General features: G+C 35.1%; 1 long non-coding RNA gene across 1 annotated transcript in view; it reads right to left on the bottom strand.

The window, feature by feature from the left end:
* Positions 1 to 25,154, bottom strand: part of LOC125669172 (uncharacterized) — a 38,673-nt gene extending 13,519 nt beyond the window's left edge. The window contains exons 1-2 of the long non-coding RNA XR_007367784.2: positions 25,069 to 25,154; positions 18,363 to 18,450 (exon numbers count right to left, since the gene is read on the bottom strand). This is a non-coding gene — a long non-coding RNA (uncharacterized LOC125669172). The remainder of the gene's footprint in view (positions 1 to 18,362; positions 18,451 to 25,068) is intronic.
* Between the last annotated feature and the right edge of the window lie 405 nt (positions 25,155 to 25,559).

Below are 25,559 nucleotides of genomic sequence, written 5' to 3' on the forward strand. Positions count from 1 at the left end.
TTACATTAGACATATCTTCTCAGTGATTGACTAGAATATTTTTCACAATTTTGAAAGAAGTTTCTACTGTTTCTGCATTTAAAAGAAATATGAAAAAATCAACTTAATTTTTTTCCCAAAAAAGTGCTCTTGATTAATTTATGGTAAAGAGATATATGACAGACTTTTTGCCAAGCGCTGTAGTTTGAACATTGAACATGTTAGAAAACTATTTTTTAAGTTTGACACAGATTTCTTCAGCCAGAATGTACTTCCTGACATATTTGTAGTGCGGACAAATAGTTCTGATTCACAGCTGTCATTATACACTATCAACTATAGAACTCTAAAATAATTAGATTATCAGAAATATTGCACAAGATCCCCCTCTCTCATTCACAGGACCATCCAGATACACAAGATAGCATCAATCACTCAATTGGAAGCCAGCTGTACAATATGGCAGATCAAAATATGAGTTTAGCCATCTGTAAATGCATAGCAAACAAATGGCTGAATTAGATAAAACAATAAAATAACCAGACTTAAAGTATGTTTTATCAAAAGTTTTAGAGTTTTAATTCACTGTTTGTGTCGATGCTTTGGTTTTTACAGAGAAATCCAACGCAATCAAAGATTTGGAGCTGCGTTCTCTGTGTGCTGCACTGTAGAGCTCAACCAGAAGTACATGTGTACAACAGAACAAGAGCTCATTGATTTTAATCCATCAATGATTACAGGGCTCGAAATTAACATATGCCCATCCATCAGTCTGTGACTCCGGGTTAAAAGTTTGGCGGACTGACTGACATTTGTTTTAGTCCGTCCGATGGGACTGGTTTATTTTCTAAAGCATCATTTTGGAAAATATACTTCTGAAATTTTATGCACACTTTTGGCATGCTTCGATCTGTAGATATCAGACGAATCTGATTCATCAATATAAATCCCACATTTAAGTGTTACAATATTGTCTGAGGCATATTGAGTTAAATTTCATTTTAATAACATTAACAAAATATGTTTAATTATTTCTGGAAAACTCTGTAGGACTGGTAAATTTTTCTGCGGACTGGTTGAAATTATACCCCATCAGTCCAGCTGGACTGGTGACATAAAAAGTTAGCTTCAAGCCTGTGATTATATATTTCATTTCTATAAACAAGTAATTAAAAGCTTATCTTATTGCTAATATTACAATATTTATTTTACAGCTTCTACATTATATTTACATTCACTTCATTTTTCGGGCCGCCTTAACATTCTTACTATCGATAACTGAAAATGATCGAAGGTCAATATCTCATACGGCTTCTATGTTATATTTTATTCACACTGAAGGTCAATATCTCATACGGCTTCTATGTTATATTTTATTCACACTGAAGGGCAATATCTCATACGGCTTCTATGTTATATTTTATTCACACTGAAGGTCAATATCTCATAAAGTTTCAACTTTCAAAACAGGTCACACTGAAGGTCAATATCTCATAAAGTTTCAACTTTCAAAACAGGCTACTCACTGCGTATGAATACACTAAATCTACATGTACATGTGGGCTAACCACTGCTGACTTGCTATTAAAATGAATTAAAACACTAATAGAAGATATGTGTTTCAGTTTTTGAAAGTACATGAGATGTCCTCAAGTCCTTTCACACTGGCATATACTTCAAGGAACACATTCAGGGATTTTTTTAGGGTCTGTAGGGAGCAGAAATAAGGCAGCGATTTTTCAACATTTTTCAAAAGGGTCCTGTGGATTTCGAATTGGGAAAAATTGTAAACATTTTGATCAAATTGGGAAAACCTACTAATTTTTGTAAATATATGCTAAATATATCAAACAAGAAATCAAACACAAATTGGTGTCTTTCTTCTAATATTTTACATATTTAACTTAATTTTCTTTAAGCTCTTAAATTTTCAACTATTCTTTCTAAATAATCTAGAATTGATGCATCTTTGTCATGTCGTACATAAGGACAATTCAACTTAATTAGCAGATTATCATCCGGAGTCACAAAAAATATGATGCGGGTTGGAGGATTTTCTATATTTAATTTTTATTTCCAGAGAAAAACAAGAGTTCCATGGGCCACATCACTCACCTGAGTCACCTTGGCCCCTATCTGAAGACTTTCCATATATATTTGCATGCAAAAACCTTAGTCCCTAATATGGCCATGATTTTTGCAAACTTGAATCTGCACTATGTCAGAAAGCTTTCAAGTAAATATCAGCTTTTCTGGCTTAGTGGTTCTTGAGAAGAAGATATTCAAAGATTTTCCCTATACATTTGCATGCAAAACTTTGATCCCCCCTTGTGGCCCCATCCTACATCCGGGGGCCATGATTTGAACAAACTTAAATCTGCACTATGTCAGAAAGCTTTTATGTAAATATCAGATTTTCTGGCTCAGTTGTTCTTAAGAAGATTTTTAAAGATTTTCCCTATATATTTGTATGTAAAACTTTGATCCCCCCTTGTGGCTCCATCCTACCCCCGGGGGGCCATGATTTGAACAAACTTGAATCTGCATTATGTCAGAAAGCTTTCATGTAAATGTCAACATCTTTGGCTCAGTGGTTCTTGAGAAGAAGATTTTTAAAGATTTTCCCTATATATTTGTATGTAAAACTTTGATCGCCTATTGTGGCTCCATCCAACCCCCGGGGGCCATGATTTTAACAAACTTGAATCTGCACTATGTCATGAAGCTTTCATGTAAATCTCAGCTTGTCTGGCTCAGTGATTCTTGACAAGAAGATTTTTAAATGACCCCACCCTATTTTTGCATTTTTGTGATTATCTCCCCTTTCAAAGGGACATGGCCCTTCATTTGAACAAACGCAAAAGCCCGTCACCCAAAGATGCTTTTGGCCAAGTTTGGTTGATATTGGCCCAGTGGTTCTGGAGAAGAAGTCGAAAATGTAAAAAGTTTACAGACAGACGGACGGACAACTAGCAATCAGAATAGCTCACTTGAGCTTTCAGCTCAGGTAAGCTAAAAATTAATGACAAAAGGCATCACACAAAGTGTTAATCAAGTTAACATTCAAAGAATCCTTGGTAGAATATATAAAACCAACATTCTGTGACTTAAATCATTCAATCGTCACTGGGAAGCAAGTTTGTTTAAAATCATAATTTTTGCGAAACTAAAATAAATCTGGGCAGGCCCTTTTTTGGGGGGCAGAAGGGATGATAATCTATCAATTAATTTTAATTGGCCTCATTAAACTATTCACAATGAACTCATTTTTTAACAAATATGTTTTTTGCCAGTTTTTATTATTGGGAAAAGTGCAAGTTAAATTGGAGGGGAAAATGGTAATTTTTGGGAGGGGAAAGGGCCGATATTCGGACATAAAAAGGGACATAAAAAATCACTGTAAAGTCCCATTCCCAATTCTATAAACCAAGTATTTACCCCAATTTTTGCTTTGAAATTCCCAAACAATGAAAACAAATCAAACCTGGGTGGCCTTATTGTTCATAAATCATCACAGTCTCAAAAATTAAAATGTTGCTTCAAAATTGTTTAGTAAACCTAATTTATTTTGCCTCTACTTATTTAAATGAGGTAAGCTTTGACCAAATTGTAAATTAAAAGGAGTCCAATTATTCCTTAATGCACTGGTTTTATTTTCTCCCTACTTCTTTTATCCATAGAACATTTCACCCAATTTCAAGCAAATGTTGCTATTTTTCCCAATTGGAAACAACCAGGTCCTTGAAATCGGGACCTTAAAAAAAACCTGACTGTCATTTCAGCGCTTCATTCAATATGCTGGTGTAAAGAGGCTTGAAATATAATTATCTCATATACTTTCAACAAGAGTACCGCAGACGGTACAACATACGCCCATTGGACCTGTAAGCACATTATGCACTTTGAACTGATATCATACACTTTCCGAATAGAAAAGCTTTAAAGTAGGTCATAGTGTTCCAATATATCTGACTTGTGAACTGATTATGTATTTCTCTGAGGGGGAGGTTGTGACAAAATGTCAGTGCAATATTTGTATCCATGATAAGAACAAGAGTACCGCAAACGGCACAACATACACCCGTCGGACAGTGAAATTCAACTTGGAAGCATATTAAGCACTCTGAATTGATACCACACACATTCTGAATAGAAAAGCCTTAAAGTAGGTCATGGTGTACAAATCCATCTGACATATATGAACTGATTATGTATTTCTCTGTGACAAAATTTCAGGACAATACCTGTATCCATAACGAAAACAAATTTGGAAAACTGTTTGACCTACTTCTAACCCTAAATTGGGTAGGTCATCAGTGATTGGGATAAGCAAATTGCTTAATGTGACAATGGCGCGTTACCAGCTGGTGTCAATGTGACATTTCTAAAATGAATGCGCCATATTGAAATTTTTATGAGACATTTTAAAATGACAAGTCCGAGAGACCAGTAAATTATAATCTAAACACTACTGACAGACTGTAATGCCGTGGATAACTTTAGTTTTATTATTTGTGTTAAATTTACGTTTTGCTTAAGTAAGGATTCTCATTGTGATTGTCCGCGTCATCGTCTCCTTCTGTTCCAACAGTGTCTACTGCCAGTACTGGCTGATCATTAAGACGAAAATTAAAGTCAGTTTGCCCTTTGTCAGGCTTAAGAATTTTTTCCGTGGCATCTCCAGTCCATGCGGATTAAAATTGCAATTTAACGATACTAACCAATCAGATAACTTTTTACTGTTTGATTAGACACTGAGGAAATCTAAGTCATACTTGCGCTTAAAAGAACGTAAAGATGTATTATAGCCTGGTGTCCAGGCCTTCCCATAATGCTCCGCATTATGGGAAGGCCAGGGCACCAGGCTAAGATGTATTATTACTAAAGCATTAACAGCGATAAAGATTTTTCAAGCACTTAATCGATATAGATTAAGTGTGGGATCAGCTCAAAAGTTAAAAAGTTTGTATTTCTATGAAGTCAGTGGGGAAAAGCTCAAACTAGGTATATCGACGATGTGCGCCACAACGGCGCAGTGTTTCAATATTCTATGCGCCATTTTTTTATTTAATGCGACTATGGCGCAGGGCGCGTGCTTATCCCAATCACTGGGTCATGGTGCACCAATCCATCTGACATATATGAACTGATTATGTATTTCTCTGAGAGGGAGGTTGTGACAAAATTTCAGGACAATACCTGTATCCATAACGAAAACAAATTTGGAAAACTGTTTGACCTACTTCTAACCCTAAATTAGGTCATGGTGCACCAATCCAGCTCAAATGCTGAGTGAACTTGCATTCCTCCAAGAGGAAGCTTGTGACTAAATTTCAGTGCAATATCTGAAAGTAGGTCAAGGACAGACCAATCCAGCTGAAATGCAAACTAAACTTGTATTCCTTCTAGAAGAAGCCTGTGACTAAATTTTAGGGCAATATCTGTAATGTATCCATAATGAAAAAGTCCAGAATACTGTGTAACCTACTTTTAGCCCTATGTAGGTCACAGACGGATAGGCCAATCTGGCTGAAATGCAAACTGAAATTGTATTCCTCCAAAAGGAAGCTTATTGCTAAATTTCAGGGCAATATCTGCATGTATCCGTAACGAAAAAAGTCTGGAAAACTGTTTTACCTACTTATAGCCCTAAAAGTAGGTCAAGGTGCACCAATCCACCTGAAATGCTAACTCACTCTTACGATTCTTGAGGGAGAAATTGTAACAAAATTTCAAAACTGTAAATGCATCTGTTACAGAAAAAAGTAAAAGCAATGAAAATCTCAAAGCAGTATCAAGCACTAAAAATGTCAAAACAGAATCAAGCACTGAGAATTTTAAATTAGTACCAATAAAGCAAGCAAGGTCTCAAATGGAGGAAAAATAGTCCACAAACAAAAAGATATTGACAGACAGCAATACTCCACCACAAGCAACAATAGGACTTCATAACACAATATTGTACATCTCAGTCTGAGTAATTAACCCTGACATCCAGACTGGTGCCACCAGATGTACTGTCTTCAGTTTGGAAGTCTTATGATTTTTAATATCTACTGTTCCATATTATTTAGATCATTGAACCTACGACCCAAGATCACCTCCCAATCAATGTCTGACGTCCCTAGACAGAAATTCATACGACATTTAATACTGAGTGGCCGTTCTTTCTGAAGTCTAGCTGTAACATCTCTGAAAAATAATCCATGCAACAATAAAGACCACACACCAACAGTACTAATACATTACTACAGTACATACCAACAGTGCCCATACAGAATATTAAATCAACACTTTGCCCCATTTAAGTTATGTCCCTTGTGAGTCATTTTGTGGTAAAAAAAATTCTATTTCCCCAAGTCGGCCTTTGCAATTTCCTGATCTTTAGCTTTGTCATTTGTTACTTTTTCATCATTTGAATCCAACTACAATACTCCCGGGCACATAGAACTTTCCTTGCTCCTTGTAACTATGAATAATTAATGCAAATTAGGTGACCTATGACGTCGCAACATTGAAGCGGGCCGTATATTGATACGACCCTATCAGGTATGCGCATTTCTATTTTCAGACGGGATTTTCCCTTTACACATGCACACTTATCTGAAATTGAGAGAATATAAATAAGCGCTTCGTTGGGAAAAAAATTATAGAAATTGATCAAGAAATGAATTTTTAATGAATTTTTTAATATTTTCGACTGGTTGTGATTAAAGAGATTGATATACTCCCAACTCGGTGATTAAACTAATAATTGTTAAGAGAATATTTTGATTTGAATCTTCGATTTTTGTAAGTAGCTTGAATTTCCTCTGACGATTAAGTTACAGTAAGTCCGATTCAGAGTTTTTTCCTCATTTTCTGGGTAAATCATATTTCCTTACAGCAAATTTTGAGAAAAATACTACTTCCGGTTGATTGTTTTCATTATTAAATGTAATTTTTCGTTAGATTTTTAAATTTTTCTGGGCTTTTGAAATGATATTTCAAAGAGAATTTGATTCAAATATGCATTCTTATCTCTAAAGTTTTCAAATTTAGGGAATACACTTGATTTTAGTTCCCGTTTCTATACAAACCCCCATACAATAAAAGAAAATCATCAGTTATCTTCGTCAAGATTCAATAATGACTTGTTCTGGCAGATGGGGCAGTACCTGTCTGAACTGTTTTACTTATTGCCCCTACACCACAGTCAACAATGTTTATTGTCCACTTGCTTTCATTTATATCAAAATTTAAAAAACATCTGATGTGCTAAGCTAAATGTGTTTTTATCCAGCCCTCTGCATACAATATTTTGTACAAAGACTACAAGCTCTTGACTGAAGAGGGGGGAATGCTAATCCTGAAGAGATTATTTTGCCAATGGCATGGCCTATATTGAGACATCAGATTCCGTAACAAGGAAATCAAAATTTGTTGTAAGTCAAGATGATTTTTTCATTCGTTTGGCACCTAGCGCCCCCACTGAGCATGTAACTAGATTACTTCACCGTCTGATAATTCTTCTATTTTTAATTTCATATATGAATTTTCTTCTTGAGGTGGATAAGTAAAATTTTTAATTTCCCACTCTACTTTTCGCCATGTACGTAGCCTTACTAGACTCAGCTCAGGGAAGGTAGAAATCGCCAAGACATCGTTTACTGAAAATTTACATACACGTGCTTCCGCTTCTAAAAATACACCGGATGTTGATATTTTCTTACCTATTTACGTATGGCGCATGCCCTAAAACACGCATATTAAGTACATCCGGTAGGAGCATGATTAGTTCAAGGAAAGTTCTATGTGCAGGGTGGGGCAGCTAGCCCATACACCAATGGAAATTATACTGGCAACAATAAAATGCGAGGGGATAATTACTGGTTGATAGGTATATATAAGTGGAGTTGAATATACTAACTACTCAAGAAAGATTGGGTTAATTACAGTGTTGTTACGATAGTAACCGACTATCAAAAAATCGTCACTGTAGGCTGCACACAGTGACAATCAATTATAATATTAACATTGATTGTTGCAGACTATTCAGAAAATGATTTAGTCAACGGAACCCATAGAAATTTTAGTATTATCAAGGGACGTAGCTCTTAATTTGCATAATAATGGCGTTGATTGTCACAGACTATTCCGAAAATATATTAATTAATGGAACCCATTAAAGTTTCATTTTTATCAAGGGAGGTAACTCTTAATTTGCGTAATAATGGCTGGGGAGGACGATGCAGATTTGTTTCCAACTTTCACTATCCTTTAGCATCCAGGTGGTCAAAAGTATGGACCTTTTTCGATTCAGAAAAAAAGGGTCACCTAGCAACATTACTTAAATCTACAATTTGCAAGTAGTGCAAAAAGTATAATTTGTTCATTAGAGTAAATTATCTGGGGTCTAAGAAAAGCAAACGAAGATTTCAGTTTCAGCTTACTGTAGTGGTGAAAAAAATATTAAAGTATCTTCTGTACATATTCAATTTTAGCATGGAGGTATCTTGAAATTCCTTCTCTTCTGTCCGTAGGGAGTGAGTTTTTAGTCTGGTTAGAGATATTGTGTAAAAGGCCCAGAATTAATGTACATACAAAATAAACAGTGTGACCATTAATTTACATTTAGATTGTGCAATATTTGTACATTTTTGATGCGAATAAAACAATTTATTGTACTGAACTTAGTGATGGGAAATCGGAAATTTTTCATAATCTATTATCAAATAATATATTTTTTCAGAACACAACCTGCAAACTGGACAAGACATGTCTAGATTGGCTTTTGTTGATGGTCCCTCTTTTTATTAACAAAATTTAACCCAAAATAGTCTCATATGTTTGATTTCAGGTTCTTTCCAAGATATGCAAATATTTCTTGACACACATTCTAATTATTATTCGGATTGGTATCACATGGTGTCGCCATTCTTTTTTTACCTCAGAAGAAAATGCCAAGTCATACGTTTTTTACGACACATTTTTATTTCTTTCAAATATATCCATTATGAAAATTGTAATCAATAATCAACATCAGGAGACTTATAGCGACCGCCTTTCAATTGGCGGCTATAATCAACCCATTACTAACTGAACTATATGTATATTATATGTGGGGCATAAATGTACGAGAAAAATTACATCTTTATATTGGGAAAAACCATACAAAAGTTTCAAATTTAGGGAAAGGATTAAATACATTTATTGACATTGTCTTTCATAAATATAGGCGTAAAATATTCAAAAATACTTGTCAAATCGGTTTGACATTCATGCAGGCACAAATGTGCATTGAAATGTAGGGGGGGGGGGGGCTTTTGGGAAAAACTTCACTTCCCTAAAATTCTTTTCAAGTGAGACAAAATAGTAATAATAAATTGTGCTTTTGCCCAAACTAGAAAATGCTATAATGATAATTCCGGAGGGGGGGGGGGGGGGGGGGGGGGTGTTAAGGATTGATCTCTCATTCAGAACTTCTCCCACTTTTTTTTAACCAAACAATACTTATGTTTTGTAATAACAAGAGGCCCATGGGCCACATCACTCACCTGAGTCACCTTGGCCCATACCTGAAGACTTTCCATATATATTCGCATGTAAAACTTTTATCCTTATTGTGGCCCCAACCTACCCCATAGGCCATGATTTTTAAAAACTTGAATCTGCACTATGTCAGAAAGCTTTCATGTAAATCTCAGCTCTTCTAGCTCAGTGGTTCTTGAGAAGATTTCTAAAGATTTTCTTTATTTCCATGTAAAACTTTGATCTCCTACTGTGGCCCCAACGGTGAGCGCAAAACTGTAAATGAAAAGCACACAGTGAACACAGAGAGTGCACGGAAAATGGTAAAGAAGAACATTTCAGTCTGCCCTAGAAGTTCAATCTATCAATTATTAAATCGATTGTATGCTGCAAATTCAATTTGATAATCGATAGTAATTTTGGTCCGATTTTGCAACACTATCAATCTAATTAAAATTAGATCTTCCATCCGCTCCCCAGTTTTCGATACGTCGCGTGGATTCCACGCGTCGTATCGAAAACTGGGGAGCGGATGGAAGATCTAATTTTAATTAGATTGCAACACTATCTAATTACTATTTAGCAAGAGGAGGGTACAAACTCATTAGGATAAGCAAGTTCTGCCCAAGCTCTCCTCTTTTCTTTCTTATTCCCTCACTTACTGTAGTCTGAAATGGGACAGTCAGGTAAGTATAAAAGGCAGGGCCCAAGCATGTGTCATGTCATAGATATCAGTTTTTAAAATAGCCCAAGTATAGGTCATGTCATAGATATCAGTTTTTAAATAATAAGTCCAAGTATGGGTCATGTCATATTATACAACTATTTACTGGCTATGCGGACAATAGCAAGTTTATTGTCTCCCAAGACAGCAACTATTTCCTGAGGCGCAGCGATTTTTCGCATTTGAGAAGCAGTAGATGATGTTTGACTGTTGATTATAGCCAATAAATGGACTTTATTTCCAGTTCACCACGACGATGCAAGAGGTAAGACCTTGACAGAGTTGCTTCTAAACAATAGGGGTCTAATTATCATATTTTATCGAACTTTTCTCCGAAATTTTCAAGCAATGCAGCTGGTAAAAAAAAAACCAAGAGGGCAGCATGATATACCTTGTGAATATTATGTTTACAGGAAGACAATTTTTTTTATTATAGATATTTAAAACGTCAAGTGCCTGTGACTGAACTATGTGTATATCATATGTGGGGCATAAATGTACGAGAAATATTTCATCTTCATATTAGAGACAAACTATTTAAAAGTTTCAAATTTGGGGAAAGGAGTAAATACATTTATTGCCAATGTCTCCCATAAATATAGGCGTAAACTAATCAGAAATACTTGTCAAATCAATTTGACATTTGGGCACGAATGTGCATTGATACACTATAATAAATTGTGCTTTTGTCGAAAATGTTAAAATGATAATTCGGGTGGGGTGAGGTATTCATTAACTGAAACTGCCTCATATTCGTACACGTATACCAGCGCCTGTTGTTTGTTCTTCACTACATGTACATGTATAAGGGTTAAATTCATAACTGAAGCCTTTTGCATTTTCCTTTCATTCAGAACTTCTCCCACTTTTTAACCAAACAACACTTGCGTTTTGTAATATGATAATAACAATGATTTATTGAAGAGTGATCTGCAGTTTTCCTTGAATTTTTGCGGTTCATAATCCTGATATTTGTACTTTATGAATTAAATTCCTGATATAATAAGAAAGTTTACTTTCAATCTTATGATCTTATGCACACGTTCCTTCTGCATTTTGCCTTGCCATGAAAATCGATCCTTTGGCTTTGGTGTTCCGAATGACAGCGAATGGTGAACGCTTTGAACAATGAACGCACGACCACAAAACTGTAAATGGAGAACGAATGGTGAACGCACGGAGAGCAAACGATGAACGCACGGAGAACGAACGGTGAACGCACGGTGAACTAACGGAGAGCGCACAGAAAAATGGTAAAGTAGAACGTTTCAGGGACTGTATCAGAATCTAAAATAGCCCAAGTATAGGTCATGTCATATACAGGTGAATCTCGACGGTTCGAACTTCAATCTCTCAAAGTGAATTCATAGTCCTGATTTTTTCTCATATAACTAAGCAAATTTACTATCTATCTCTCGAACATTCAATCTCTCAAAGTTCTCAATCTCTCAAAGTGAAAATTCAAATTTGGGTCCCATTAAACATTTTATTGTTTTTCATTCTCGATCTCTCCCAGTGGTGGTAGTATATACACACCATTGCTCATGCGTATAATGCCAGGGCTCAGCTCAACTGTGTTAATTAGGTGTTTATCAAGGTTACACATCGCATACGCTTCCTAAATGTGGGGTGGATTATAGTTAATTGTTTTACTGGTAAAAAAAAAACCACCTACTGTGTTTTGTTTTCATTACAATTTGACTATACAGTCAACTTTTAAGACTTGTTTGTAGTCTCGTAAATGTACATGTATCTTAAATTGTGGGGGGGAAAATTAATACAAAAACTTTAAAAATCTTTTTATCTATGCAAGACAAAATTCTGTGTTCTTAAAATCAAGTCAATTACAGTATATACTCGCCTATAAGTTGGATTTTTGGGAGTTAAAAATTGGTCCAAAACTCTGTACTGGCCAGAGATGAGAAAATTTTCTTTGTAAATGTGTATCATTTTTATTCAATATGATGATGTCAATGAGTACGTGGAATATGATGATTATGTTAAATATGATGATTACGATTTACTACAATAAATGTAAAAGAATAACATTGTAAATACAAGTTACTTCAGTCCAATATGATAATACATCCTAGCAATGTTAATTGTAATGTAGTACATATACTAGAAAAAAGTATATTATCAATAGAATTCACTTCTTTATGACTATAGTTACTATCGACTGTACTTTTATAAATGTACGATACCAAGTACTGACACATGTGCAAAGATCTCGAGCCATAACTCTTTGAACCAGAGACAAAGGAAAACATACATGCTGCAGATGGAGTTATCTTTCATTATTACACAATTATGAAACATGTATACCGAGTTGCATACATGAAGAATACCTACACCTAACGCCTAAACTTCAGCAATAGCATTATGTATAATGAGTGTAAATATAAATGCATGTACGTACTGTATACTTATATGATAAATTTATACTGAAATCACTAAATATGAATACTATCAAATAAAAAAGTATCAACCTACCATATATACTCGCCTATAAGTAGGATTTTTGGTCCAAAACTCCATGTCCATGCAACTTATAGGTGTGTCCTAAGAAGATTGGTATTTTTGTGGGCGGCGTAATGTAGTGTTTATTAAACAACTCCGACGATAATCTCTACCCAGAGTTGTCGTTCCTAGCTCTCACTTACACCTCTGTTAACGTCTCAAAATAAGCAATGTAACAGTTATTCCACATGTAAATCCATTTTTTTTTTACGGCTAATAAAACTAAGAACTATTTTATAAAATATCGGGAAAATGTAGGACAAGTAACTATTTGTAGATTTTTTTCCATTACTATAGATAAGATAAGATAAGTTTATTCCAATTTTGGGCCCAGAGGGCATAACAGTAAGACAGTTTATAAAGAAGGAAATTCAAAAAAGAAAGAAAGTTTACAACATTAACTACAGGTTACATAGACTGCAAACTGCATGTGGATGCAGCATGTTGGGGAAACAAGTACATACATATATGAATTGCTAATCATGTATATATACAAGTAAATGGACAATATCAGTATTATACCAATATATATTCTTCATGTACCTATATGTATAGGACTGGTGCAATAGAACTACCCATTGTCCCAATATCCACGTTTCAACCAAAATCAATGCTTCTTGTGTCACAAAAAGATTTGACATCTGCTCAATATTTATTTATTTACGTGTAATTTTGTAACTGAAGTCAAAACCATACTTTATTTGAGCATATGTGCCATTTTACAAAAATCTTGTAAAACCCTTGAGACGTTGACAGAGGTGTATATGAGTGTAAGGAACGATAACTCTAGGTTAGAGATTTGCTCCAACGATTATCATGGACTACCACACAAATGATTATTGTTCACAAATATCTAGACATATCGTATTGTTTATGCATTTTAAAATTATGTATAAAGTACAAGTATTTACATATTTTTATCTAGTTAAGTGTATATTATTTATTTTGAAAATTATTTACATACCAGTAACTAATTCTTTCAATTTAACTAATCTATCGTTTATCGGTAAAATTGAATTACGAACCCGATTTAATATTTAAATATTCATAATATTATGTATACTGGCTGAAATATATTTGATATAGATAAGATAAGATATCTTATCTTATATTTGATATATATTGTTAACAGATAATTTAGATCATCGTTCTTGACTCTTAAAAACTTGATACAATGAATTATACCGGAATCCCACAATAACAGTTTTTGCGAGGCGCATGCCACTAAGTAAACACGGTGTCGGTACTGGTAATTAGGAGACTATAATTGCTTAGGTAAACAAGTGATCATTGCCCATGATAGATCAAGGGTTGCATTTAAACCCCAAACCAATATGGCTTGGATATTGAGCACCTCATAATTATTAATTTCTCAAAATATTTTTTGAAACATAGGTAAAAACACTAGAGCATTGACTTGAAATTGTCAACCGATTCTGACAAAAATTTGTACCAACTTACAAACAGGTCAATGGCAAATTCCTACAAATTAACCTTTAAAAATACCACCGACTTATAGGAGGACTGACTTATGGGCGAGTATATACGGTATTGCACTGTCTTATAGGAGGACTGACTTTTGGGCGAGTATATACGTTACTGTACCGACTTATAGGAGGACTGACTTATGGGCGAGTATATACGGTACTGTACCGACTTATAGGAGGACTGACTTATGGGTGAGTATATACGGTACTGCACTGTCTTATAGGAGGACTGACTTATGGGCGAGTATATACGTTACTGTACTGACTTATAGGAGGACTGACTTATGGGCGAGTATATACGGTACTGTACCGACTTATAGGAGGACTGACTTATGGGCGAGTATATACGGTACTGTACCGACTTATAGGAGGACTGACTTATGGGCGAGTATATACGGTACTGCACTGTCTTATAGGAGGACTGACTTATGGGCGAGTATATCCGGTACTGCACTGTCTTATAGGAGGACTGACTTATGGGCGAGTATATATGGTACTGTACCGACTTATAGGAGGACTGACTTATGGGCGAGTATATACGGTACTGCACTGTCTTATAGGAGGACTGACTTATGGGCAAGTATATCCGGTACTGCACTGTCTTATAGGAGGACTGACTTATGGGCGAGTATATACGGTACTGCACTGTCTTATAGGAGGACTGACTTATGGGCGAGTATATACGGTACTGTGCTGACTTATAGGAGGACTGACTTATGGGCGAGTATATCCGGTACTGCACTGTCTTATAGGAGGACTGACTTATGGGCGAGTATATACGGTACTGTACTGACTTGTAGGAGGACTGACTTATGGGCGAGTATATATGACACTGTACCGACTTATGGGCGAGTATATACGGTACTGTACCGAATTATAGGAGGACTGACTTATGGGCGAGTATATGTGGTACTGTACTGACTTGTAGGAGGACTGACTTATGGGCGAGTATATATGACACTGTACCGACTTATGGGCGAGTATATACGGTACTGTACCGAATTATAGGAGGACTGACTTATGGGTGAGTATATACGGTACTGCACTGTCTTATAGGAGGACTGACTTATGGGCGAGTATATACCGTACTGCACTGTCTTATAGGAGGACTGACTTATGGGCAAGTATATACGGTACTGCACTGTCTTATAGGAGGACTGACTTATGGGCGAGTATATCCGGTACTGCACTGTCTTATAGGAGGACTGACTTATGGGCGAGTATATACGGTACTGCACTGTCTTATAGGAGGACTGACTTATGGGCGAGTATATACGGTACTGTGCTGACTTATAGGAGGACTGACTTATGGGCGAGTATATCCGGTACTGCACTGTCTTATAGGAGGACTGACTTATGGGCGAGTATATACGGTACTGTACTGACTTGTAGGAGGACTGACTTATGGGCGAGTATATATGACACTGTACCGACTTATGGGCGAGTATATACGGTACTGTACCGAATTATAGGAGGACTGACTTATGGGCGAGTATATACGGTACTGTACTGACTTGTAGGAGGACTGACTTATGGGCGAGTATATATGACACTGTACCGACTTATGGGCGAGTATATACGGTACTGTACCGAATTATAGGAGAACTGACTTATGGGTGAGTATATACGGTACTGCACTGTCTTATAGGAGGACTGACTTATGGGCGAGTATATACCGTACTGCACTGTCTTATAGGAGGACTGACTTATGGGTGAGTATATACGGTACTGCACTGTCTTATAGGAGGACTGACTTATGGGCGAGTATAAACGGTACTGTACCGACTTATAGGAGGACTGACTTATGGGCGAGTATATACGGTACTGTACCGACTTATAGGAGGACTGACTTATGGGCGAGTATATACGGTACTGTACCGACTTATAGGAGGACTGACTTATGGGCGAGTATATACGGTACTGTACCGACTTATAGGAGGACTGACTTATGGGGGAGTATATACGGTACTGTACCAACTTATAGGAGGACTGACTTATGGGGGAGTATATACAGTACTGCACTGTCTTATAGGAGGACTGACTTATGGGCGAGTATATACCGTACTGCACTGTCCTGCGTAATGCTAAACATCTCAATATAACAAAGTTAACATTCACCAATTTAGAAGTTTTCTCCGTAGAAAATTCATACTTCAGTACAAAGCTGAATACTAGTAAACTATAAACTACCAATGGCTAACAATTCTTGCTACATGTATCTGCCATAAATTCTCGGGCTCTACACAAAAATATCATGCATGAAAAACCGTGACGTCACAAACTTGTGTACAGTCTAGTAAATGAATTGGTTCTTACAAACTCTATACGACTTATAGGCGAATCCTAAGAAGATTATCATTTTTCTGGCCAGTGTAATGTAGAGAATTTTTTAAACAACTTCATACTCCGACAATTATCATGATTAATATTGACTGGACATATCATATTATTCATGTATTCTAAGATTATATCCATTAAGTACAAGTATTTACATATTTTAATGATTTTATTCATCTTAAGTGTATATCATTGAAATTGATTTGTTGAGAAAATTAATAAATATCAGTGCATTTCACAAAACATTATTCGAAACTAGTGATGGGCAATCAGACCAAAACCATAATCGATAATATCGGTAATAATCGGACACATGTAATCGAATAATAATCAATTGTAATCGCAATTTTTTTTTTTTGAAATACATAACAGAATCATTAAACATATGGAAATAACATTTGAATTCTTCTTTGTTCCTTATATTCACAGGTAAATAAATCAGAATTTTGATATATGAAGTAATGGAATTTATTTATAATTACAATGTCTGAAAGTTATCAGAGTCAGACTCCTTTATTTGACTGTTGAATAATGTCGTTTTTATTACTGTTAACTGTCCAGCCATTTTGTTTGCTTGTTTTTTGATCGGGTTTGACATACAGAAAAGAAAATCTGAACAAAATTGAAATGATTTTTGGATTTCTTTTTTTGGTCAAAAATGTCGGCCACTTCTATTTTGTAATCGATTAGTAGCATCATAGAGCTCGAAACGACCGACAATTGATCATCGGCGACAATCATTTCATCACTATTTGAAACAGGGGTGAAACAGAGGTGTAAACGTTAGAAATTGTCAACCGATTCTTGAAAAAAATTATTCCGACTTATTAGTGGGTCAACGGCAAATTTCTCCAAAATAGTCTACAAAATATACAACCGACTTATAGGCGAGTATAAACGGTACATGTACCTAACATAATGATGGACATGTCAAAACAATGCCATAATGTGGTATGTAAATATGCAATCCGGTTGCTATAAAATCTGAACCATAATGATCAGACCTTTAATTTACAGATTTGACTCAAATTTTGATCTGTTGGAAGTTTCATCATAATCCCTTGAACTTCGAATTATTGAGAGTCACCTTTATATCAATATCTAAAATAGCACAATTTGCTAACAATGTTACTGATAATTTAAAACTATATTTCTAGTGTATAAAAGCTAGGAAATGCCTCATAGTGCCTTCTAAATTTCTAAAGTCTTCCCCGAGGGAGTTTTCCAGGGGGGGGGGGGGGGGGGGGATGGAAAGAAACCCCTCTTAAATTCAAAGGCAAGTCATCAACATCTATAAGACATAGGACAACAAATACAAAAACACATTAGTCTCTGGACTGAACTTGCTTTCTAAAATAATTGTAGAGAAAAAACATCTATGAACTGAATAGACTGAATCCCATCACCCACACTAACATATTACTGGGATTGCTTTCTACAAAAAACATCTATAAACTGAATAGACTGAATCCCATCACCCACACTAACATATCACTGGGATTGCTTTCTACAAAAAGCATCTATAAACTGAATAGACTGAATCCCATCACCCACACTAACATATCACTGGGATTGCTTTCTACAAAAAGCATCTATAAACTGAATAGACTGAATCCCATCACCCACACTAACATATCACTGGGATTGCTTTCTACAAAAAACATCTATAAACTGAATAGACTGAATCCCATCATCCACACTAACATATCACTGGGATTCACAGCATCAAGTACAAACTAATGGTAACAAAGTACAAAGAGAAATAACTCTGAAATGAAATCCGATATAAGAAGTATCAGAGTTACCTCTCTTCAGATTAACCGAGACAGCAAAGTCATTTCCAATAACTTAGAGGTGCAAGGCTTTGTGGTTCCTCCTCATCATGTCCAGATCCTGAAAAATACAATGTAACTCATAAGCCAACAAAATTCTCACAAAAAATCACTGGCCCATATCTAAAGAGTTTCTGTATCTATTCACGTGCAAAACTTTGATCCCTATTGTGGCCCCAACCTACCCCATAGGCCATGATTTTTACGTGGTTCTTGAGAAGATTTTTTAAAGATTTTCCCTATATATTTGTATGTAAAACTTTGATTCCTTATTGCAGCCCCATCCTACCCCTGAGGGCCATGATTTGAACAAACGTGAATCTGCACTATTTCAACATTAGCTTTCATGTAAATCTCAGCTTTTCTGGCCCAGTGGTTCTTAAAGCTGTATGGTACGAATTGCAACATTTTTTTCCATCTCATAAAAAAAGCTATTAATTCATTGCACGTATGTAGTTATGAGGTTGTATGACATGTCATATTATTTCACCTGTTTTAACCAAAATTATTTGATTTTAAATCTGTGTTACTGTTTACAAGCAACCGCGTCACTCTGCCATTCCAAGTGACAGTCACGTGACCAGTTCAAACTTTCAGATCATCGGTGGTCTTATCTGTGTAAAGGTGTGTATTTTGTTACAACAGTACCGTGCCACAAGTGTAATAGAAATGAAAATATCAAACACCTCTTAGTAATTCGTTGTTTTACACCCTTTCAGCCTTAAAACTAGACAGTTGCGTCTGAGTTAATGCATCATGTTGGGATTCCCCCGATGCACGTGGGGCTATTTATAGATGTCTAACACTGTATAATTTATGCATTATCCAGAACACCTCGGGCCTTTCACCGAATATACCGTGCTTTGGGTGACAGGCCCGAGGCTTTCCGGATGATTTATATTATGTACCACACTATATTTACTTTCTAAATAGTATTCGCACCGTTTTCTTTTACATGCAGATGTTTTCAAGCATGTAATTAAGGAAAAGTTAATAATTTTGAAAAGTAATTAATCTGCTTTAAAGTAATTATGTACAAAAATGATAAATGAACATCGGGTCATACAGCTTTAAGATTAAGATTTTCCCAATATATTTGTATGTAAAACTTTGATCCCCTATTCTGGCCATATCCTACCCCCCAGGGGTCATGATTTTAACAAACTTTAATCTGTTCACTAAGTCAGAAAGCTTTCATGTAAATTTCCCCTCTTCTGGCCCAGCGTTTCTTGAGAAGAAGATCTTTAAATGACACCACCCTATTTTTGTGATTATCTCCCCTTTGAAGGGTATATGGCCCTTCATTTGAACAAACTTTATTCCCCTTTACCCAAGGATGCTCTGTGCCAAGTTTGGTTGAAATTCGCCCAGTGGTTCTGGAGAAGATGATGAAAATGTGAAAAGTTTATGACAACGCCTACAACACCAACAACGGACAACGGTAAATTTTCATCAGAAAAGCTCAATTGAGCCCTCGGCTGAGGTGAGCTAAAAAGTAGGAATTATTGTAAATCTGGCTAGAAGCCACAATTAACATATATTTTCGAACTAATTTATCAAAACTTTAAATTAAATGATTATCTAATAAAGAATTTGGTGTTTGTGAATCTTTCTTTTGCATTTGTAACGTGTTTAGGTTCGATGATTCGGACCATTCTGGGGCAAGTATGATTATTGATGAATGAATATGTATTTAACACAAATGAACAACTAAGATAACGAACGAGTCAACAAATATACAAATAGTTTTCAGAATTACCTATCCTAATCACACATAGCAATGAAACCTATAAGTTATGGGTGAACAAGGCTGGGACCTATGCTAGTCTGTATCCACTACCAGACAGATATTTGTGTAGTATGTACATCCTACTACAACCGGACAAATCTCTACACCAATAAGGCAATAACAGGAAATACTTTATTATTATCCTCTAGACCAGTATACTCGCCACCGTATACTGAATTACATTAATACACAGCGTATTAAATATTGTCGTACCTTCTCTTCTGTCGAGCTCCAATATTGAACTGCAATCTTTCGCCAGAGCACCCGTATTTATACTACTGAGCACCCGAACTACCCTCGGATGCTATCGTAATGCCCTACAATAAAGCCCGGTTGACGTAAGCTTTATATTTAGCCTCCAACAGGTTATGATACATCCCGAACCCGATCTCAATTTGTCACACATTTATATACATTGAAAGCTTCTTTATGGCTGGATACTCTAAGAATTATTAATTTTGTTAATATATATAGGCCTATTTTTAACTCATCTTTCATAAATTTAGATGTAGGTTTCATCCCCCCCCCCCCACTAAAATCTGGTAAAAGTATATGACCATTAATGCAGATTTGTTTAATATTTGTAAACCTCATATTTCAGAAACTGTAAATGGGGAAAATTTGGAGGGTGTAGTGTTTTTTAATTTCAACATAAAATGTGCTCTTCTTAATACATAAAATCATCATTTCCTTTGTTGAACATTATTGTCACGTCATTTAACTGAATACAGAAATTAAACTGAATACAGAAATTATGTTAACTGAATACAGAAATTAAACTGAATACAGAAATGAAACTGAATACAGAAATTAAACTGATTACAAAAATTGTGTTAACTGAATACAGAAATTAAACTGCAATACAGAAATGAAACTGAATACAGAAATTAAACTGAATATAGAAATTAAACTGAATACAGAAATTAAACTGAATACGGAAATTGTGTTAACTGAATACAGAAATTGTGTTAACTGAATACAAAAATTGTGTTAACTGAATACAGAAATTAAACTGAATATAGAAATTAAACTGAATACAGAAATTAAACTGAATACAGAAATTAAACTGAATACAAAAATTGTGTTAACTGAATACAGAAATTGTGTTAACTGAAAACAAAAATTGTGTTAACTGAATACAGAAATTAAACTGAATATAGAAATTAAACTGAATATAGAAATTGTGTTAACTGAATACAGAAATTGTGTTAACTGAATACAGAAATTAAACTGAATACAGAAATTGTGTTAACTGAATACAGAAATTGTGTTAACTGAATACAGAAATTGTGTTAACTGAATACAGAAATTAAACTGAATACAGAAATTGTGTTAACTGAATACAGAAATTGTGTTAACTGAATACAGAAATTAAACTGAATATAGAAATTGTGTTAACTGAATACAGAAATTAAACTAAATTCAGAAATTGTGTTAGCTGAATACAGAAATTAAACTGAATACAGAAATTGTGTTAACTAAATACAGAAATTAAACTGAATACAGAAATTGTGTTAACTGAATACAGAAATTGTGTTAACTGAATACAGAATTGTGTTAACTGAACACAGAAATTAAACTGAATACAGAAATTGTGTTACTGTGGATTTACAGTAAGTGTGAACGAGACATATCGGCAAGTACATGACGTGCTTCAGATAGTTCATTGGAAAGTCCCCGAGTGATTTTAAAGAGCGCTTTTGATAGGTCGGTTAAATTATAGGTAGGCGGTCCCAAGTATTTAGCATTATATTATCTCGTGCCTAACAAGTGTAAGTTTCAATATTTGATTTCAGTGTAAATTGCACCGTACGTAGCGTGAGATTCAATATCGGTTTTGATTTGACAACGGAGATTTGAGATTACGTTAATAAAATGTCTTGTAAAGTTTATCTTAAATGTCTCATATATGAACATTGCTCATACTAATAGTGCATATTTTACTCTTGTTTTGTTTTGTTTTTCTTTTTATCGTCATTGCACATTGAAATGTTAACAATCATGTATGCTGTATGCCCGAGAGGGCCCTAATTTGGAAATAAATCATATTCTATTCTATTCTATACTAGATATCTACATGTATAAAAGTCATGGGATATCTTATAAAGAAAAAAATATAAGATGTCTTACATGTATAAAAGATACAAGATATCTCGTAAACTTTAGAAGATATAACTTTTATCAGATACCTTATAAATTTTATCTTTTAAACAGGAATAACCGTGTTATACTTATAATCCATCGCAGTATCAATAGGTATGGAAGGGGGAATACAGGGTGAAAAAGGCGAGCTCCGATATGTAAAGAAAAGGCAGGATAGCAATATCCCAGAATTCAAATAGTGCTGAATATTGAAAAGAGAAAAAAAAGACGGGATCGAAAATGCTGCGGGAAAAGGCAGGATCCGCAGTTGCCTTTATATCCCAATAAAAATTGAAAGGTTACTCCCTTAAATTCCTGTAGATACTTGTCAGTTTTAAGCGATCAGAAATTTCAGTACATGTTTCTATAGGCGATTTTGTCCGTTTAAGAACAATGCTTTTGTTTTGTTGTCTCTTTCACATTCGCAGTTTCCATATCGTTATTTTAAAATAAATCTCTCAGAGGATATTTTCGAAATCTTGCAAAGCATTGGAAAAGATCGATGTCGGAAAAATTTCTAAATTCAAATAGTTAGGGGGAAGAGGGGGTAAAAACTCGAAAGTTTCTGTCATCCGACATCGATTACACGTTAGTGGGAAAAAAAGACAACTGACTTTAAAACCACATAATAATACATTTTAATAAACGTTTAATAGTTTCAATGTACACTTTCATTTGTTTTACTTGTTAATCGATTAGTTTCAACATACTTCATATTTAGTTTTGTATTGGGGGGGGGGGGGGGGGGGGGGGTGTGTGTGTGTCTTGGTGAGAACTATGCGAACTCAGTTTTCTCTAACATTGAACATTTGATCTCGCCCCTAAAATAATTTGTCAGATTAAGTAATAAGATCAATAGATATTCTACTTCGAGAAAACATTTATTTTCAACACATGGCATGCTTTGATGTCTTTTACTGTTATATATACCCACATTTTCGTAAGAAATTCGGAAGTAACCATCGCTAGATACTGTTAATTGAATGAACAACAGCAAGTTCTGTGAATTCTAGCAAAAACTAAATTCCCCAAACCACCCCTCTCCTGTACATGAAACACATTATTGAAGAAATTCAGCATTTCGTTAGCATTCTATAACGTCATAATAAACCACACCAAAGGTCGATTGTTAATGTTGCAATACTGGCGTACCTTTGAACCTATATCACTGGTCCACACCTAACTGTATGTCCATAGGAGTTTGAAATTTTATCAATAAAGTTAATAAAATGTACTTGATTGACCAAGCCTTGAGCTATGGTCAATCAAGTACATTTTATTAACTTTATTGATAAAATTTCAAGTTCCTATGGTATGTCCATGATTGCGATTACCCGTTGTACGTACGCGACACTGGCTTCGTCAATATATATATATATAAAGTCTCTTTTTTGGAAGTAAAATACAGAAAAAACTCTAAACACTTTGTTGAAATATTTCGACCGTGTTACCGGTCTTCTTCACGAAAACACGACTGAAGAAGACCGGTAACACGGTCGAAATATTTCAACAAAGCGTTTAGAGTTTCTCTCTCTCTCTATATATATATGTATGTATATATAACTGACTCGGCCTGAATTGCAATAAAATCAGTAGCAAAGAAATTTTCAACACTTCGTTCGTGTTCAGACCACAGGGGCTCGTCACGAATTGACCCTCTCTATTCTATATTTACATTTATTTGTAAATATAGAATAGACGATGTCAAATTTTAAAAAGACAAATATTTCGTGACGAGTCCCTGTGTTCAGACGAAATATGCTTCTCTTGGATTTTCTTTGCAGTTTCTTGAAAGTAATTTCCCTAAAAATTTCTCGCAGTTCTACAAATTAAAGACACCTTTGGTACATTGTCAGGGGTACAAATATTTCTTTTTAATAAATTTTGTCTGATTTCTCTATTAATATACACTTGATTTCTTTTTAATTTCATACTCGATTAACAAAAGTACATCCGGTGTGAGCTTCGTTGGCGACATTTTAGGTGCAAAAGTTCCCATGATTGACAATTTTATAACGTGGCCTTTGCGACAACTAATTTCTTACTGATTTTACCATAAAATAAACCCTCGGCATGTAATTTTAAAATCAACGTCATTGTTTTAGTTGGTATTGGTTTTCCCTTTTCGCAGAGTCTCTTCCATCGTGCTAAAAGATTATGTAATGACACGCTAGTGTAAAGACACGTGTGACCATCTAAAACTATTTTTATTCCCGCCCCTTTAAATATTGGTCCAATCGCAGTGATTGTTCTTTCCTTGATGCGTCAACATTGACAGATTTGTTTTGAAACCAACTATCCGAGACCTCGAATGAACTTGAGAAGCTGAGTCGTTCACACTTACTGTAAATTCACAGTAATAGACCAAAAAGTAATGTTTTAGACTTGTAGTTGCCACCATTTTCATGCAGCAAACACGAATTTTCCCAATTTGGCAAATAAAAACCGAGAGAGTGCCTATGTTCTAAACTGTTATTTTATGACCAGGAATAGGCCTAGTCACAGGGGCTCGTCACGAAATTTTTGTCTTAATAAAATTTGACATCGTCTATTGTGTAAATATAGAATAGAGAGGGTCAATTCGTGACGAGCCCCTGTGGCCTAGTTGTGAATTTTAGGGTGCAAAATTCCATGGAAATCACATAAATCTAGGCTATCATCTGTCCGTGGAATAATTGGAACATTTTTTTGAGAATGATTCTATGTCATCGCTTAGCACACAACGATTAACTTAATCATTAGATCTACCTGCTCCTTGCAAATACCCAGTTCTCAAAAGTTGCATTCTCTCCCGCCATTTGTGAAGGTAAGCTTCGTCAGCACCGATACATTTTCGGTACACCTCGGAAAATATGCGTATTTGACATGGAATCGACCGAAGTGATTCGAGTGTACGGGTATTATAGGTCGTACAAGGCTAAGTCGTGTAGAATTTTTTCATTGTCCAGAGGAGATAAAGAAAAGGGAAAGAAAATTATAAAGATTGTAGCACAATATGTGATGTTCTGATCATCAATTATGATCCTAAATCGATCGATTATTTTTGTTGTTGTGATTCAGAACCTTGGATGACAAATGAAATTTAAGACAATATTCACTTTAAAACGAGATCAGCATTCATTGAATTTTAGAAAGTCTGGAATGCATGAAGAATACAAATCTTATTGTGAAATTAGAAATCTAATTCTGAGACAATCTAACCAGGCCAAATCCGACTACTTCAACGACAATTTAGACGA

This window comes from Ostrea edulis, chromosome 1 (assembly GCF_947568905.1).
Source record: "Ostrea edulis chromosome 1, xbOstEdul1.1, whole genome shotgun sequence".
Lineage (NCBI taxonomy): Eukaryota > Metazoa > Mollusca > Bivalvia > Ostreida > Ostreidae > Ostrea > Ostrea edulis.